This window comes from Acomys minous (genome assembly GCF_964271855.1).
Source record: "Acomys minous genome assembly, chromosome: 19".
NCBI lineage: Eukaryota > Metazoa > Chordata > Mammalia > Rodentia > Muridae > Acomys > Acomys minous.
In genome coordinates, this window is record NC_140499.1 from 52,006,816 (window position 1) to 52,027,332 (window position 20,517).

Here is a 20,517-nt window from a genome sequence, read left to right on the forward strand (position 1 = left end):
CACCTGTGCATATGTCGTGCTACATGGCAGAAGCGAGGTGGGAAACAGAATTAGAACAGCCTTAAAGAAAGAAGGTGGTAGATGACCCTGGCATGCCCCTGGCCTGTTGAGGCAGCCTTAAGGCAATGGCAGTACAACAGAATTTGAGCTTAAAAGGAATAGAATGAAGGATTTGCTCTAGATATGCAGTGAGAGCTTTGATATTTAGCCCCCACTGTATGGCAAGGGATCTGCTTGATAGAGATTCTTATTCAGACAGTAGGCTGCCACAGTGGGATAACTAACTGAATAGGAGCTCCTGGATTTGATCCGTAGCATGGGATAAAAAGAAAAATCTTAGACTCCTTAAGATCTTGAGTGGGAAAGGTAGGAGCCTGGAATAAAGGCTGTTCAGAGAGCAAACAGAGCGGGCCACACCACTACAGCCTTTCACAGCTACTTCTAGGTGGAAAAGGCAGTCTTTCTCTCTGAAGGCTAAAATGTGTGCAAGATATATCCCTTTGCTTCCTTCCTCGTGTGCTCACGTATGCAGTTTTGTGTCTTGTGATTTTTCAGAGTACGTGCAAAAAAGCCAAAGAATATTAAAAAGGATTCTGCAGGGAGGAAATGCAAATGACCTTTACACTTAGAAAAAAAAATTCCTTGTGTAAGGCAGCTTTCCAAGATGACCCCAGATTTCCTACCTACACCTCCTGGGGTACACAACCTGAATAGTGGCCCCCTGAGAGAATGAGAAACAGGGTTTGATGGGCTAACCGCTCACTTAACTGGATGACATTTTAAAACAAAGATGGTAGGAGAGCATAGTCTGCAGGCATGGCTGTAATCGCAGCACTGGAGAAGCTGAGCCAAAAGACGGGAAGACTGAGAATGCAAAAACAGCCTGGGCTACCTAGTCAGATCCTGGCGTTTATGTGTGTGTGTTTGTGTGGTTGGTTTTGGTTTTTTAGGGTCTGGGAAGATATGCCAGTGGTAAAGGTTTACTAGCGTGCTCAATGCCCAGATGAAAGGACAATTGCTCGGTCCATCACTTTGTGTCATTCAGGATTGTATTTTATCAGACTCTGATGAGAGTCTCCCCCTGACTTTGAGCACATACACTGCATGCTATGTGGTACATGTTGGTAAATGGTTGTACCTTTCGTAAGCTAAGGCAGCCAGAACAGAACCACAGCCATGCAACTGCAAACAAATGAGTTCTGCCAACCCTCAAAATGAACCAGGAGCGATACTTCACAGCTGAACCTCATAAAGAGAACCCAAAGGCAGAAGCTTTCTCCTCTCCCCCAACCCCAGCACCTATCCACCTCCAGCTAAGAACACAGTGAGCCTGTGCCTGGATTTGTGATTGCCTAGAAACACAAGCATTAATGTGTGTGTTATTACAACTGCGACATTAAGCAGGCATGCTGGGGCAGGTCTGAGTCAAGCCCAGCCTGGGCTACAAAGCAAAGTCCTGTCTCTAGAAAAACAATCACCACCAACAGCCTGCTTTGCCTGTGGTGGGTTGTTATGCCATAGCAGAAACCTTTCCGTTGTTCAGAATGTAAACTAGAGGCCTAGCAAGAAACCACATGCACCTGGTTTGACTGGAATAAAAAAATTGAAAATATGCTGTGTGAGCAAGATTATGAAAAACAGGCATTCTCACACATCACAAGAGGCTGTTAAGGCAGTATAGTTTCTATGAAGGCTGATTTTAAAAAAAAAATACCTAGCAAGATTTAAAACCACATCCCTGTCAGCTATCAAATCCACTTATAATCGATCTGGAGATACATTCACAAGCAAGGATAGAGTAAGGCACTAACAGAGAAGCCTGGTTTGTAACAACAACAACAACAAAATAGTCATTATAATTATTCCATTAGTAAGCAGGTGCCTGGTTAGGACAGTGCGATCGATGGCTGGTCTTCATTGTCAAGCTGACCATATCTGGAATTACCTGAACACCAAGTGACTGGGTTCACTTGCGAGGCAGGGGAAGACCCACCTTTAATCCAAACCTTGAGAGGTGGGGAGATCCACTGTTATTCTGGGCTCCACCTTGTGCAGGCAACCTGTATGAAGGACACAGAGGAAGGAAGCGTTCATTCTTGGCCTGCTTGTTTAAGTTTGCAAGTCCATTCATTCCCTGGAATCCGAGCCTTGTTCTCCAAGATTCTGGTGTATACTGAAGACCTGCTGAGACACAGTGCCTCATGGCCTGAACGAGTACTGAATTCTTGGACTTTCTCTTGGTAGACAGCCATTGTTGGACTAACTGGAGCACAGCCTGTGAGCCACCCTAATAAATCCCTAATAAATGGATATATGTATTCATTCCAACATCAATCTGCTCCTCCAGAGAGCCCTGACTAATACAGCAAGTTATGGTCTTTCATAATCTAAAAGCTTCTGAACACTCGAACATGAAAAAAAAATTAAGTATTATCTTAAAGATAGTCAAGATATATATTTGAGACGATGATATATGTTTTATCAATTCGATACAAATCTAGACATACCAAAAAAGAAGGCATTAAAATTGAGGGACTGTCTCCATCTAATGGAAGTGTGGAATATCTGCGGCATTTTCTTGATTGTTAATTGATGTAGCAGGGCCCAGGCCACCGTGGTCCTTGGCCAGGTGGTCCTGGGTTATATAAGAAAGGTAGTCGAGTGAGCCAGTAAAGAGCATCTTACTGATAGTCTCTGCTTTCATTCCTGCCTCCAGGTTCCTACCTTGAGGTCCTGCCCTGGCTTCTTTTCATAACGGACTATAATCTGCTAAAAAAAAATAATAATAATAATAATAAGCCTGTTCCTCCCCAAGTTGCTTTTCTGTCATAGCGTTTATCATAGCAACAGAGACATGAACCAGGACACCATCTATAGTAAGCTACCATTTAGGGGCAGAGGCTGAAATATTATCTCCATAGAAGGGAGATGGATACCACTTAAGATACTGATGAGAATATCTGACTCAGATAATAAGTAGGTGAGTTATTGGTGGCATTGTGTAAGAGGCCCCTAGTGAAGACAGGAGAGCAAGGAAACTCAAGTAGTCACCATGAAGTGACCTGCTGCAGCAGACAGCCACAACCCTGGACATGGGAACAGCTGGTGAGAGTCCCAAGAGGCCTTGAAGGGAGCCTCTGTGGACACTAAGAAAGAGATGGTGAGGAGGAAAAAAAAAAAGAAGAAGCAGTTTTCAATTTAGCACAAACCAGAGGGTGAGCTCAGAACTTCCCTCTCCCGCCTCCCTGACCACATCCCTTTTCTTGAGACGGAAAGGCTTTGTAAAAGTAGATCTGAATTGGAGTTCCCACTACTTATGAGACTGGGCATTTTAATGACTGACCAGAAAAAAAAAAATAAGTGTCTGTGTGTGAGAAAACAAGTAAGCACTTTGTCCTAGATTTCATTCAGTGGATATGAATAAACTGCTTCCACTGAGAAAATTCCAACTGCGGAGAACAAAGCCAAGTTTACTTTCTTTATATCCAAGAAAATTGTAAGGATGATGAAGAAATGGCATTTTGAACAGGAGGAAGAGCAAGTAAGGGACACTTTCTACACTATGAATGCTACAGTGTTGATTAGTAACTCACTGAGTACAGAACACTGAGCAGTTGGTTAACACTTGGAAAGTGCCAAGAATAAAATATCGAAAAAACAATGTCCTCAGGCACTGTAAGGGTAGAAAGAGAGGCTTACATGGCACAATTCCTTTACAGTATGGGGCTGTATGTTGTCATGACACTTGTCTTACTGTAGCTGAGACAGAAAGCTGGGCGTCACACATGCCTACTCCACCAAACAGTTGAGTCCTAAAGCCTGTCACACCATGGCTTGGTTTAGCTCAGCTTGGTTTGGTTTTTATTCAGGATTTCACCAGGTAGCCTGGGATGTGATCTGGAACTCACGGTTCTCCTGCCTCAGTCAGTCTCCCAAGTGCTGGGCCCACTTGTGTGTGTCACCACCCTCAAGACCTCAGCACGGCACAGTTGCCACCTGCTGCCCCTGCTCCTCCTATGGCACCGGAGGGGCTCGAGAAGTGAGATGCATAAAGACCTGATGACATTTCGATATATGTTCAGGTTAAGCCTGGAAAAACCCCTCTTGAACACTAGAGTTACTTTTGAGGACCATGAAGCACAGTCACAGCTTCGAATGTTGTACAGCAATCGCTTTCTGCGGAGCTGTCAGCCTAGGGCCCAGCAGAGCATCAAGCCAAGAATAGGGAGGACTTTGTCACCAGAAAGGAAGAGATAAAGGACAATCATAGTGACCAAATGGGTTACTTCTTCAGTTGTTTGTTTGTTTTTTTTTTTATTATGAAGTTTTTTTTCCTTTATGTTCTAATGAGCATAGAAAGTAATGGGTTTTCTTGTGGCATTTTTATGCACTTTCTTCCCACGCCCGTTTACTCTCCTGCTGCCTCTCACCTCTACTCCCAAGTAACTCCCTTTCTCCAGAAATGTCATATAACAACCCTCCATCTTTCAGATTCCATATTTTATGGCCTCTTTTCTAGATTTGTGACCTACACACACACACACACACACACACACACACACACACACACACGTGAAAACAGGTGACATGTATGAATCTGGCTACTTCACTTGATATAATAATTTATATAGCTCCACTCATTTTCCTGAAAGTGCCATGGCTTATATTGTGTAGAGGTACTAAGCATTTTTCTGTCCACTCATCTATTTATGAGCATCTATGCTTGCTCTATTGTTAAGAATAGGTGTTCTGGGGCCAGATGTGGTGGTGCACACCTTTAATCCTAGCCTTCAGGGAGGCAGAGACAGGCAGATTTCTGTGAGTTCCAGGCCAGCCTGGTCTACAAAGCGAGTCCAGGACAGCCAAAGTTATACACAGAGACCCTGTCTCAAAAAAGAAAAGAAAAAAGAAAAAGAAAAAAAAAGAATAATGAAGCAATAAATGTGATTGGGGAAACATCTCATTGGTGGGGTTTAGTGTTGTCCAGTGTCCACTTCGCCCATGGGGTAGCCAGACCCATTACACACCTGGCTGGGCTGAAAGGAGATACGCTTGGCTGGGACAGATGGGTGCAATGCAGGATCTCAGTCAGGCAGTGAGTGTATGAGAAACAGACTTCTCACAAGACAGCTACTGTGACACAGCTTGTTTAATTGGTAGGGGCAGGGGGAGGAAAGCTATTTAAACCTTTGGGAGGTGAGTGTACATCATTGGCCAGGCCAACATACTGAAGATGCCTCATTTGCATAAGGAGGAAATCCAGGTGCTGCTGGACATTACCTTATAAGGGAAAAGGAAGTCTAACCTGATTGCCAGGCTATGTGACCTCAGGAGAGCAAGGGTGGGCACATGCAGGCCCAGAGCTTGGAGGGAGCAGTCCTACTGCTGCCAACCTCAGGATGAGATTTCTAGAACTTAGACACTTCTCTTCCTCAATCTTGCTCTAGACTGGCTTTGTCCCGAGCCCCACAGCTTAGTAGAGTCTTTTTGACATACATACAGGAATATAAAGGAACTCTGAGCTGTTTCACAAAACTGTTTTATCTGTCGCTGGTCAATAATATATCTGGCCAACAGAGTACATATACACAATATAATTTTATCCAGGTATAATGAAAAGGTATACTAGCTACTTTTACATCAACTTGATAAAAGCCATAGTCATCCGAAAGGAGGAAACCTTGGTTCAGAAAATGTCTCACTAAAACTGGACTGCAGGCAAGCCTACAGAGCATTTTCTTAATTAGTGATTGATAGGGCACAGCCCAGCCCATTGTGGGTAATGACACTCCTGGGCTGATGATCCTGGATTCTATAAGAAGACAGGCTGAGCAACCCACGAGAAACAAGCCAGTAAGCAGTACCTTTCCTTGGTCTCTACATCAGCTCCTGTCTCCAAGTTCCTGCCCTGTTTGAGTTCCTGTTCTGTCTTCCTTTGAAGAACAGTGATGTGGAAATGCAATCCGAATAAACACGTGCATCCCCAAGTTGGTTTTGGTCCTGTTGCTTCATGATAGCAATGATAACCTTAAGACACAAAGTAACCCAGCTCTTACTCATATTTAGTATTCCAGAAAGGGCATTGGACTTTTAAAGATCAACAGCTGAATCAGGGTTCTAAAAGAAAAAGATTCTAAACTAGTAAACTGCTATTACCTAAGGGAGAAAAAATGCCAGAAATAACTCAGTGAAACATATTTTTTGGTGCCATATAGTATCTAAGTGATTATATTATTTGTTCTCCGCATACTTAATTGACAGTCTGCTATGAGAACAGAAATATATATAACAGATGCTGTGAAGAAAACACAATCTCCACTGTTCGTGAAGTCAGTCACATGTCACACACACTAAACACTCCAATACACAACCCTCAGAGTTTGATTTGCAGTGGAAGAGACACCTGAAGATGATCCAACCATAGTCTAAACACGTGGAGAATGGGGCACAGTGAAGCAGAGTACTAGAATTTATAAAACATGTTTTAGGGCCAACAAGATGGTTCAACAGGTAAAAGCGCTTGCCTCCACACAGAGTAGCTTGAGTTGAATCCCTAGTACACGCATGGCAGAAAGAGAAAAAGCAATCCCTATACATTGTCCTTGGACTGCCGTGCACATGCCATGGTACACACATGTGCACTCACACATAAATGAATGACTGAATACACAAATAAGAGGTGTTGTGTGGACTAATCCAACAGTCTCCAAATGTCATTATAAAATATACATATCAATTAAATTGTTATAATTATATGCATGTACATGAATTATGATCCTATGGCATAATAACAAACTCAGAAGGCTTTCCTTGTAGAGCTGCTTCTCTCAATCATATGGGATCTAGGGAGTAATCACTTGTCATCATGCTTGATGACAAATGAGTTATTGTCCCAAATATATTGCAAAGGAGAACTTATGATATAAGAAAATACATTAAAATCATACTTAAACCTTAGGATATCTTTATTTACTTTTAAGTAAGCTCCTGGTTTTAAAATGAATTTCCCACCAGATATATCCAGATATATAGTTGTATTTTACCTAGACTTGCTCAAGATAAAAACCTTGAAAAGCCCTACCTTTCAAACAAAAACATTTTTATAATATGTTGGTGGGTTATTTGTTTTCTTGATGTTCAGTTTTTGTTGTTGTTGTTGTTCGTTATAGGTTCCAGATACTAACTTTCTAAATGGATATTTAGATATATTTAGATATAAAGAGATAGTTTTCTATTTTGTAGGCTGCTGTTTTGCTCAAATGATGGTGCTCTTTGCTGTATAAGAGCTTCTCAATTTCACTAGGTCCTGTTTATTAACTGTCATTCTTAATCCTTGTGTGTTCAATGTTCTATTCAAAAAGTCCTCTCCTGGGCCAATGAGTTCAAGTCTGTTTCCCACTTTTTCTTCATAAGGATTCTGGGTATCTAGGCTCACACTGATGTTCTTGCTTCAAAATGGGGTACATAACTAAACAGAGAACTCTGAAAAGATGAAGCTCAAATGGCTGAGAGACACTTAAATGCTCAACATCCTTAGCCATAAGGGAAATGCAAATTAAAACTACTTTGAGATTTCCTATTACCCCAATCAGGATGGCCAAAAGCAATAAAAACAATTGGCCGCTCATGCTGGTGATGATGCCAGGGAAGAAGAACACTTACTCATTGTTGCTGGGAGTACTAACTTGTACAGCCACTATGGAAATCAGTGTGGAGGTTCCTCAGGGAACTGAGAATCAATCTTCCTCATGATCCAACTATACCACTCTTGGATATGTACCCAAAGGAGTCTCCGTACTACTATAGAAACACTTGTTCGTCTATGTTCATTTCTCTTCCATTTATAATAGCCAGGAATTGGAGAGAGACTAGATATCTATCAATTGAAGAATTACTAATAATATGGTACATTTACATAATAAAATATTATTCTGCTGTTAATAATAATAATGATATTATGAAATTTGCAGGTAAGTGGGTGGGGCTGAGGAGGAAACCATCCTGAGTGGGATAGACCAGACCTAAAAGGATAAAAGACAAAGTGACAAATCCAGTGTCGGTAATAGATTGTATCTTTTTTGTTGAGTTGTTGGCCAAAGGGGTCCACGGAATACCCCAAATGTCACAGGGTATTGTAAAGGCTCGTGACTATTCTCTACAACCTGATGGTAAGGCCCTGTTGCTGAAATCAACATTTACCTATGTCACTGAACATGGAGAAGTCAAGCCGGTGCAAAGCTAGAACCTTAACAACTCATACTGACCAGTGTTCTTGGTGCTGAAAGGTACTCTGCATACTACTGCAGAAAAAAGGTAATCATCAGTTTCAGGCAGCCACAGACACTGTAACCCGTAACCATGACCTGTGTGCAAGATATACTGGTGCAATAGTGGCACAAAGGTTATGAGAGTAACCAACCAGATATTATTATTATTATTATTATTATTATTATTATTATTATTATTATTATCATTATTATTATTATTATATTTATGGCCCACTCCCTGAGATAGAACTCACACCTGAAACTGCTAAAGTGGCTGAGACTAGGTAGATATTGGCCTAGGGTAAAACTTAATACTATTATTCTGCTAAGGGAACACAGTAATAAAATGACTACTAATGATATATTGCTATACCCATAGCATAGAGCAGTGCATCACCCAACCATACCAGAGAAGTTACTTCTTAACGTAGATGAGACTTAGTATAGAGACCACAACTAGATAAAATGCAGAGAGTGAGAGACTTTAGGGCACTGGGTCCTAAATAGGATGTCTTCATCAAACTCCTCTCCTCAAGACACAGGGGTCTTTGCAAAAGAAGAGGCATAAAGTTTGTGAGCCAGAGGTGGTAGATGATTCCAAGGAAACAGTGCCTTCTTGCCATTAAAAAAAAAAGTGATATACATGTGAACTCAGAGAAACTGGCAGTACCACAAGACCTGCATAGCTTTAAAGCCATACAAAATCCTAGCACTGAGAAGGGAAAGTAGACACAAAGCCCTACCCTTAACAAGGAATTTCAATTAATACCTCTCGGAAAGGGAAAATCAGTTTTCTCTAGAGAAGTGTCACTGGATGAGGTGGTTTGAAAAAACTAGACTCATATATTTGAATGCTTAGTCTACAAGGAGCAGAAAATATTTGAAAAGGATTAGAAAGTGTCAAAGCATTCTTTAGATCCCCCCACTCCTTCTAGCTTTGTTGACGACAGCACACTTTTCTCTCTCAGCTTAATTCTGTGCCCTGTCAGCATCTCACCGTGGCAGGTATCCCACAGCTCTGGAATCTTCAGCACTGTGAGGTCTCCAGTGCAGTTCAGGCTTTTACTTCATGGCTTTACACAATGGTTTCTCCAATCCTCTATGCAGGGACTCCCCGCCATACACTTGGCCTCTGTGGCTCTCCTTAACCACAGACGAACATTCCAAAAACCCCTTTGCTCTGTATCCTTCTTGACTCGAAAGCCAGAACCAGGTGGCCAAAGTCCCCAAATACGTCTGCTTGCTGGGGCCAGAACCTGGGTCTCTCCTAGATCTGCCTTGGCACAGCTTTCTGCTGTGGGTGGCTCCCTTTGCTGCCCGTGATGGCCGTTAGTTCCTTTTCACAAGCTGGAAGCTTGGCTGGGTAGAATCTTGCATTGAGGCCACCACTCCTTTATTCCATTTTGAATCAGGCTTTTCTTTAAATGTTTTATCTTCTTGGCTCAAATATTACATTTCCTGGTGTTCTTTCTCTCCCCCAAACAATACATTTTGTAGTTATCTTTGTTCCATTTCCTCCTTTTCATTGTTGATCTGCATAAGAGTGACCACTAATAACTATGAGACACAGTCAATGCTAGGCTGTCTCAAAATCTCCTCCCCAAATGCCATTAATCCAAAACTCTTTAATTTAGCCTCCAGCAGATTTTTAGGACAAGAGCAAGAAGCAGATATATTCTTTATCAAAAATATCATAGGAAAAGTTAATAATATTCTCCCTGCCCCTCAAAAAAACAAAAAACAAACAAACAAAAAAAACCTTCTTAAGCCAGGCCTGCATGGTCCAAATCTCCGTCAGCACTACGGTCTTCTATTAGGCTGTCCCATTAAAGCCCCATTTAAAGCATGCAACTGTTTTTCTAGTCCAAATTCCCAAAGTCTTCCAGGTGTCTCCAAACAGAACCATGATCAGGCCTGTCACAGCAAAACCCAAGTCCCTATGTCTTAGTCAGTATCCTATTGCTGTAAAGATACACTCTGACCATAACAACTCTTATAAAAGAACATTTACTTGTGGGGTTGCTTACAGTTTCAGAGGTTTAGTCCATTTAACATCATGGCTGGGAGCATGGCTGTACTTAGGCAGACATGGTGCCAGAGAAGCAGGTGAGAGCTCTACATCTGGATCTGCAGGTAGCAAGAGGAGAGAGATACTGAACCTACCTTGGGCTTTTGAAACCTCAAAGCCCTCCCCTAGTGACACACTTTCTCCAACAAGGCCATTCTCCAATCTTCCTCAAGTCATGCCACTTCCTGATGACTAAGCATTCAAATGCACTGTGTGCTTCATTCTTTTTTTTTTAATATTTTATTTATTTTATGTATATGAGTGCCCTATCTACATGTACACCTGAATGCCAGAAGAGGACATTGGATTGTATAGATGGTTATGAGCCACCATGTGGTTGCTGGGAATTGAACTCAAGACCTCAGGAAGAGAAGACAGTGCTCTTAACCTCTGAGCCACAAACTACCACACACTGGTACCAACTTCTGTCTTAGTTAATTTTTTTTTTTCTGTGAACAGACACCATGACCAAGGCAACTCTTCTAAGAAAGCATTTAGTTGGCAATTTGCTTACAGTTTTGCGTGTTAGCTCATGATCATGGTAGGGGGCAGACAGGCATGGATCATAGCTGAGAGTTTTATACTCTGGTCTGCAGGAATCAAGTAGAGAAAGAGAGACTGGGCATAGACTTTTAAAAACCTAAAAGGCGGCTCTCGGTGACACACCCACTCCAGCAAGGCCACACCCACTCCAGCAAGGCCACACCCACTCCAACAAAGCCACGCTTTCTAATCCTTCCCAAAGACATTACTGAGGACCAAAGATTTAAACATATGAACCTATAGGGGCCGTTCTTATTTAAACCATTTTAGGTAGAAATTGTAAGAGGAATAATCCATGAAGAAGTTTTAAAAGTTTGATCCAATTAAGATGAGATTCTTCCCTAGCTAAGGGGATTCGGGGGAGTATACCAGATCATATTACAGAAGAAACAGAGTCTCACAGTACTTAATGGAATGTAACGGAAGATAGTCAGAGTTTAGTATTAAGATATTTAGAGATACTTAGAGAAGTCGAGCCAGAGATAGGAAGATGGAAATCATTCATCTTGCTTGTACAAACTTTGACCTGCCAGATGTACGACTTTCTCTTACTCCAGGAAAGATTAAATTCCTCTCCCTTCAACCTGGTTATCATCTTATATGGATCTTTTGACAGCAAGCACTCTAATGGATTTTAATTATCAATCCTATGTCTGCTGATTGATGGTAGATGATAGAAGTTTTAAAACCAGAAGAAGCTGCCAAGCAAGGGTATTAAGGAAAGAAGGCTCCATCTGGAAGGGATTCTGATTCCCTGGATAAAGTTTGATGGTTGTACCTTTTTAAATTTTGTTTTCTTTAGTTATCTGCTTGCTTTTGTAGGCAAGCTTAAGAGCTACTCAAGAAAAAAAAAACAAACCCCAAGAATAAATCATGTTCTTAAGGCCCTTAATATTTACTTTAAGGAGTAGATGTACAACAGCCCAAACACGTGTAAACAAACAAAAAAAGCTGGAGTAAAATTAAAAAGGGAGAGAAACCCTTTCAACATCACAGTGACTGAAGAGTTAGGTCCTACTCTAACAACAGTACTTAAAGAAGAGGCAAAGTATCTCACTTTTTTTCATGCCTGATAAGAGGCAGCTGCTACTTTCCACTTCATGTTTCAAAACTGTCCTGCAGGAAGTCTCTAGGCAAGAGTGTTTAGCTGCAGCTACCTCCTGTTTGCAAAGCAGGGAGAAATCAGCTTTCTGGATTGTTTTGACTATTTTGACTACTACAGCTAGTAATGGTCCTGCCTAAGGTCAAAGCAAGCCTTCCATCTCTCTACAGCTGCCTTAAATAATCTAACATATGGTGTTGAAACCCAGGATGGAAAACCTAGTGGCTCAAGCCAACTCATAGACTCCCCAGTGCAGGGCCCAGTAGGACCCAGTAGGACCACCTGTTTCTCCCAAGCAGCCTTTTCTCTTCACTCTCTGTCTCCACTCTTTCTCTCTCAGCTTAGTGTCTTGCTCTGACACAGTCTAACCTCCTAGGCAGTAAGCCACACTACATTCCACCAGAACACGCACGCAACATAGCAAAATGTTGGGATAAGGTAATTCATTGCACGTAACTCAGAGGGACTCTAGTTAGGTCTACATCACTCGGGCTTTCTTCTGTCTTTCTTGAGACCTGCTCCGTCAGAGGTTAGGATGCTTTCCACTGGCTACAAGAAAGTTTGGCTAAGAATTCTAATTCCAGAAATGCTCCATTGGCCCACCACTGTATCTGCCAAAAAGAACCTTCCACTGCCTCACAATTTCTTAACCCTGAAATTGTAGAGATTGGGAACATCCTTTACTTTTTGGGAGCATTGGGAAATTCTAGACATAAAAGACACGGTAAGTGGCTGAGTTCTCTATTCCAAAGTACATACACTCAGCCTGGCTGAAGGTTAAGCTAACAAGTTCCAATTGAGAACCCTCATACGAAGTTCATTTGTTCAACTCTTGGTCTAAATCTGTCCTCAATATACATTGAATAAATGTTCACTACTGACCCAAACTAAGACCCTTTGGGTTTCTAATACCTAAATTTAATTAGGTAACCACATAAGACAGAATGGTATCAAGGTCTGATGGCCCCTCCCCCATATAACTCACAACTCACTTTAATTCTTTCCATGGCTCTAACTTCAAAACCCACCCAGAGCCAGAATGTCTGCCACTGTTTCTGCTGGGCCTCCAAACTTTTTTTTTTAATATTTATTTATTTATTATGCATACAATGTTCTGCCTGCATGTACACCTGTAGGCCAGAAGAGGGCATCAAATCACATTACAAGTGGTTGTGAACCACCATGTGGTCGCTGGGAATTGAACTCATGACCTTTGGAAGAGCAGGCGGTGCTCTTAACCACTGAGCCATCTCTCCAGCCCCCCCAAACTTGTATCTATCCCTAACTGAGATCTCACAAAACTCTAACAGCATGCCTCTTCTTTTGCCTTGTTCTCTTGGCCTACATGTGTTCTTCCTCCTCAAACTTGGAAAATCCTGCTTGTATCTTTTAACAGCTAAGAGGTAAAAGTATTTCAGGTTGTCTGTCCTATTTGCAGACACACACAAACTGATTATGGATATGTAGATCACAGGGTTCAGTTTAAGTAGAGATTTAAATGTCTTTTGGGTGTAGATAATATTGAAAAGGCTGTCTCTGGAGTTGTAATTAGGCCCATCTACTCAAGATTCAAGCATGTTTGTTTAAAAGTTTCCTCCAGTGTCTCTGCTATGGGTCAGATGCACCAACCGAATCTGAGACAGAAAAGAAAGTAAAACAGAGCAGTCCAGGAAAAGATACTATATACTTTTAAAAAGCTGAAAATAAACTATTCCCAATAGAGATTACTGTTGCTTATTTCATACTCCTTTTTTCTTGATTTTGTTTACTTTAAAGCTTTCATTGAAACGTTAACATTCTCTATTTTAGAATTTGTAAGTTCATTGAGTGTGATTTTTAAAAGATCTGTAAAATTAAAAGTTAGCTTAAAATTTGTTAAAAAAAAAAGTAGCGGGAGGAGGGGTTCATAGTTAAAAGTCTATGTGTAGCTAACTTAATTTGCTACAGTACACCAAGTATGTAACTTGGATTCAACTCTTTTTAGGAAGTGGTGTGTGCCTAATGACCTCACCTTGGATGCATGGCCACCATCTTGGCTGATGACCTCACTGAGATGGAAGTAACTATGTTGCTGACAGCCAACTTTACTGAGAGGTTAAGTGGAGAGCACGCCACGTGTGTCTTCACCACTCTCTTGGTTTAGGTGACCACATGCTTTAAGCCAACCATGGCAGCGCTGAGACTAAAACGTCTTAGTCCTATGGAGCCCTCTGATTATCATTATATCTCCTCTTTTAGACTAAGGAGGCAACACCAAGCCTCCAAGATGCTTTTTTAAAATTTTTTCTTTCCCCTACATAAAGGAGGTAATAACAGGCCCCCAAGATATAGTAGGTTAGGATGGATTTTGGTATGGTGATTTTTGGTCCTGGGAGTGAAAAATAACAGATGAAGACAAAAACATAAACAAGGTGGAAAATAGGACTTAAAAACAGCATGTGCTTGATGATAAAGGTTTATAAATTCATCTGCCCTTAGAAGCATTGCAGGTCTGGCTGCTGTGTCACAGGTGGATCAGTAGATGTCAGAGAGGTGATGACGCAGACTGTACTCAGTGTTCTGACCTGTGACTACCTGCATGATTAGCAGCCTAACACTCCTTGAAAAAAAGTGAGCCTTGAGACAACCACCAATCCAGTGCTGGGGGGCCCAGACAAAGACAGCTAGCCTGAGATGACTGATTGAGCTCCCAGGGTCTAGATCAAGCCAGACATGAGATGAACCCTACCTGGGGGAGTGCAACCTGGCAAGAGAAAGCTGGAGACTAAAAGCACCACTGTCTGGCCCTGGGGAAGATCAAGCCCCAAAGTGCCATGGGGCCCAACAAGGAGCTAGCCTGAGAGGACCACCAGCCCAGCATGCATGCCTTAGAGGGTCAGACCATGCCTAAGATGATCCGGGCCTGGTGCCATAATACACAAGTGGGGTGTAGCACTCGTGAGATGACCCCAGACACTTTGAGACCTCCCTGTACAACTAAGAGGAACAAGTAAGTGATGGAGAGATGGAAGAGTAAGAGAAACAGAAGGATGTGGGCACAATAAGGAGGGGCAGAACTAGGGACTCAAGGGTAGTGAGGAACAGCCTGATGTGAGTAGCTAGCAATGCCACCTGAGACCACGGTGGAGTTACGGACTGTGCCATGTCTGGGTCTGTGGCCCTGCAGCAGCATGGGTCTCTTACCACCAAAGGCCAGGTGTACATCCCTGGTCTGGACTTCTGCTGCCTGGGGATATGTTGCTGCCTGAGGGCTGCACAGAACTGGCCCTAAACCTCACCTGGGCAATTCTGGGAGAGATGACCCTTGGGGAATGTGAGAAGAAGATATGTCCCTGCCCCTAGCCATCTCCAGGACTTGAGAGAGAGTGGCTTCATGTGTTGCCAGAGTTGCACGTGATCCATCTCTGAGGGTATGAATGTGGGAGACTTGGCTCTGCCACTCATCTCCTGTGCAGGAGAATGAACAAGGGAGAGATACCCTCCTCCCCCTTTGCCCTTGCAGCAGATGGGAGACTTGGCGCTGGGGTCATGGGCCTGGCAATGGGGCCGGTATCTGTCACTCTGAATCAACTCTATGCCCTCTTTCTCCCACTGGCCCACTCGGTCTCTCCTATCTCTGCTCCTATCCCTCAACCTTCCTTCCCCCACAAAAACAAAAAACAAAAAACAAAAAAAAAACAAACAAAAAACAAAAAAAAAACTCTCCATTTTACTTTGTAACCAAATCATCTGCTTTTTGCTTTCCGACCTCTTACATTTGTTTTCCAAGGCTCTTCAGGCATCCAGGAAGGCAATCACCTGACTCAGCTCAGTTGATCAAGTTAAGACGCCCCCTCCTATTCTACATGACCAGAGGAGGCCTTCGTCAATGGACTCAGAACTACCCTCCTCCAACAAAGACCCCCGCAGCAGAAAACAGCACTTTTTTATATCCTCTCGCAGTTAGGAATGATAGTTTGTGGCTGAAAGACTACACTTCCCAGCTTCCCTTGAGGACTAAGAAAAATATTTCCATGCCATAAGGGGCTCCATCCCATCTTGTTAGGTAGGCAATTTAACCATCTGTAATACGGGTGACAAAATACTGCCTTGCTGTGAATAAGCACGGTCCCACCTAAAGTCAGACCAAGCCTCTCTTTCCACATCCCATCCCTCTACAGCTGCCTTAAATAAGCAATGAAAACAGGAGATTTTTCTTTAAATTTCACCCAGAGGACATTTTGCTTTTTTTGCACCTGTTAGATTTCTGAGGCAGCTTTAAAGGGACAGGAGGCAGAACAGAGACAAAAGCCTGAGCGGCAACAGACCAGACTGTGCTTATTGACACACATAGTGAGAGGTAAGACTCAGTCCTGCAGGAAGTTCAAGAGTCTGCCAGAGGGGAAAAAAATGGCTGTGACTCTTTATAGGAGCAGGATGAGGGTCTAAGGAATCTGGAAATGTTTGCAGCTCCTAAATACTGTGTCAATTCGTTTGCTAAAGGATAGACAGGCTATCCCAACAGACACCCCCTTCGAAGCACTCTGTCAGCATTTGCACCCCAAACTACTTCCAATTGAATTGGTGCTCCTCACTACCCTTGAACCAAGACATAACTGGAGTACAACTGCGTAGAAAATGTCAATGTTTGATAGTCATTTTGGGGAGGAGAAGCTCACTCCAGTGCAGGGTGTGTGCAAGTGGATGCAAGTGGAGGTCCTTGCTTGCTAGATGCATGGTTAAAAGAGTGTGTGTGCAAAGAGTTAATGATAGTGTTTGTCTGCCATGTGCAGAACAGGGAAGTATATGGAGCCCAAACCAACAAGAGTCTCGGTTGCTAGGCTACTCTATGCTTGCCTGCATCACCTTTGTGCTCCATCACTTTTTCTGCATCCCTTTTATTTGATGCTACACACTGATCTCTTCAGCAACGTCTCTCCGTATTGTTTAATGGTGTATGGGGAACTACCCTCAAGCTTGACATTTTCCACCTGAAGTGTTTGCTCTGGTACCCACTCCCTCAGATTTCCTGCCCCTACGGCTGGATGCAACTGTTGCCATTTGTTCTGCATGCTAACTGCACAACAGCCCTGCAGAGGAAATGGGGTGTGGGTCATCTGTCCTCAGAGGGGAGAAGAAAGAATACAAAGACTTGTTCACAAAACTTATATGTGAATTCCCTCCTCGGAAACAAAGAAAGCAGCCAGACTGACTGACCTGGGTGGAGTCACGGGGAAATGGAACAGCTATTTTTAGCACAAATGCCTGCCGTTTTTTAAAGGAGCGGCAAGTGGAGACTAAAGCTGGGGGTTGGGTTGTGGGGGTGGGGGTGGGGATGGGAGGACAACTGTGCAAACGCTTGTCTCCAGTGAGATAGGTGTGTACTGAGGCACAACTACTCACAAATAGCTTCCCACAGCCTGATCAACTTCTGTTGCCATAGAAATGGTTGCAGCTACGGACCCGAGATCCTCACCCAATCGTGATTAGCTAGAATTGAAACAGAGGAACCATTTTTCAATCCTGCACTCAGCATTTTCCTCCCTGCTGCTGGTACCAGGTTTAAGCTTCCTCCACAGAGTAGACTAAGCGGTTTCAGGCCTGGATCCTGCAAGGCCATTGTGTCCCTTGCCAGTTGTATTAGGTCCCTTTGTGTTGCTGTGACCAAGATACCTGAGACAACACCTCATACTAGGAAAACATAGTTTGCCTCAGGGATTTAAAGGGACAGCACACCACAGCAGGAAAGGCAGAGAGCATAAAGGGGAAGGGCAAAGACACATCCTCAGCAAACTACTTCCTCAAACTAGGTCCACTCTCTCCCTTTTACCTCTTTCCAATACCGCCATCATAATATGAAAACATGGAAGGGTCGATTCACTAATTAGTGCAGAGAACCCCTGTGATCTAATTATCTCGGGAGTGTGTTTTACAAACCCACCCAGAGGTGTGCTTCCCTAATCCAGGCACGTTTCAACTAATTGATCTGGCATCTGGTTACCTACTAGACAACCCTACCAAAACAGTTAAAGAAAACCAATGCACGTTGACATCACACCAAGAGTGCCACGTATTTTCATATGTATCACCCTCACCTTAAACATAACCAAAATAATTATCATTTTCAAATGTAATGCCCTAACTATTAAAGAGAGAGAGAGAGAGAGAGAGAGAGAGAGAGAGAAAAGTTCACAGAAACACAAGCAATTTGACAGACTACCTCATAGTTTTTAACTACCCTGTATGCCTGTCCTATCTACACACATCATTGGCATCATTGCTTGAGAAAGACAGGCCTCAGTGGTTAGGTGGGGGGTGGGGGGTGGTGCAGCGAAACCAAAGAACAGGATTAGGTGGCACCTGATGAGAAGCTAAAAGAAAAGAACAACTGGTATACCTCTAGAGCTCAGAGAAGAGAGAGAGACTCAAACTCCACACACTGTAATGAGCATGCTCTAACTGCCAGGGCCTCTGCAGGCTGAAATAAGACAAGGGCCAAGGCCCTGAAGGCTTATCCTAGTCCACTCCTGCTGCTGTCCTCGCACCCACAGACTGCAGCTTATAATGGTCCATGGAAAGGGGCTAGAATTTCAGGTTTGAGAAAGAATTCACCCCCTTAAGCCAGAGTAAAGAAAGGTATGTTTGCTTAGGATACAGCAGATGTGGCAAAGAACCACCTGCAGTAGGTGATGAGATACACTCCATTCCAAATCAGGCAACTTCCTGTCACGCAAATTAATGTCTGTGTTCTGCTAGTAGAGCCTGTGTGGAACAGGTCAGAGTTCATTTTGATTAGCCATACAACATTCCGCTGCTCACTGTTTGGTCATAACAAAACTGCCAATTCTCCTCTCCGTCACTGCCTTCCTTCCACAAACACGAGTGTATTTGGCTCATGTTCCTTGTCCTGGCTACTTTTCTGTCACCCTGACACAAGCCAGAACCAGAAGAGGGACCCTCAACTGAGAAAATGCCTCAAAATAAGATCAGGCCCTAGGCAGGCCTGTAAGGTATTTTCTTAATCGGTGATTGACAAAGGAGGGCCCATCCCACTATTGGTAGAGCCACCTCTGGGCATGTGGTCCTTGGTTGTAGAAGAAAGGCTGAGCAAGCTATTAAGAAATGTTCCGGGGCTGGAGAGATGGCTCAGAGGTTAAGCGCACTGGCTGTTCTTCCAGAGGTCCTGAGTTCAATTTCCAGCAACCACATGGTGGCTCACAACCATCTATAATGAGCTCTGGTGCCCTCTTCTGGCCTGAAGGTGTACAAGTGAGCAGAACATGGTATAAATAATAAATAAATAAATCTTTAAAAAAAGAAAAAGAAAGAAAGAAAGAAAGAAAGAAAGAAAGAAAAAAAAGAAAAAAAAAGAATGTTCCTCCATGGCCTCTGTATCAGCAGCGGCCTCCAGGTTCCTGCCCTACTATAATTCCTGTCCTGACTTCCTTTGATGGTGCCTGTGATGAGGAAGCTAAAGCTTCCTCCAAAATTTGCTTTTCGGTAGTAGTATTTTGTTGCGGCAGTAGAAACCCTAACTAAGACAATCCTGACATCTGGAAGCCACGGAGCCCTCTACTGGCACCTGCGCTCTTCACCCTTAGCCCTAATCGAACAGGAGCAAAGGTGATTATTACACAGAGGAAGAAAGTGGAGCCAAACCAATTGTCTTTGCCAGGAAGCTGCTCTGTGATGATGGCGTTACCCACTCATGGCAGCTCTCCACCCAGTCATTTATCTCTTCAAAGCCTTCAAAAACTCTTAGTCCTACAACAATGACATCACCTGACTTTAGGGGGCAGTCAAGCTACAGTAGCACTTAAGTCTCTAGTGGACCTAAAGATATATCTACAAATATAAGTCAATCAACTACTGATTAAATAATGGTTGATCACTATATACTCAATAGATATGAGTCAGTGGGTATCTCCATGGCCCTGAAATCTATATTCCTTAAATGACAGACAGCTGAATGTATGTCACATACACATTTGTGAACAACTATCCTAAGTACTTACAAGTTCAAGGGAGCAGTGACAACAACATAACCAATCAGCTACCTCCATGGAAGTGATGATGTGTGAGTTGAGATATAAAAGTGTTTCAAAGGGCATGAGTCCAGATAAGGCACTTCTGCTATATGTGTTAATATTTATGTTTTGAAAATAATCAGTGCCAGCCAGGCACGGTGGCATACTCCTGCAATCCCAGCACTCAGGGAGGCAAGCCTGCTCTACAAAGGGAATCCAGGATAGCCAAGGCTACACAGAGAAACCTTGTCTCAAGATTTAAAAAAAAATGCTCTATAATGAAAACAGACAATAAAACAAAAAACTATATGTGAAAGTTAAAAGGAAAATGTAAACAGGCCAGCCTTAAGTATTACACACGCTTCCTGTAAGCAATGTAAGTCTGATTGTGATAAAAACAATGTTCTAGTTTGATTCCTATAGTTGTGATAAACACCATGACCAAAAACAATCTGGGGAAGGAAAGCACTCTGCTTTCCCAGTTTCAGCACACTGTCCCATGACTCTTTCACTGAGTTCAGCTCAGAGGGT

General features: G+C 42.9%; 1 long non-coding RNA gene across 1 annotated transcript in view; it reads right to left on the reverse strand.

The window, feature by feature from the left end:
• Positions 1-20,517, reverse strand: part of LOC311590060 — an 81,694-nt gene that overhangs the window by 54,170 nt on the left and 7,007 nt on the right. Inside the window, exon 2 of the long non-coding RNA XR_014776749.1 lies at positions 1,994-2,060. This is a non-coding gene — a long non-coding RNA (uncharacterized lncRNA). The remainder of the gene's footprint in view (positions 1-1,993; positions 2,061-20,517) is intronic.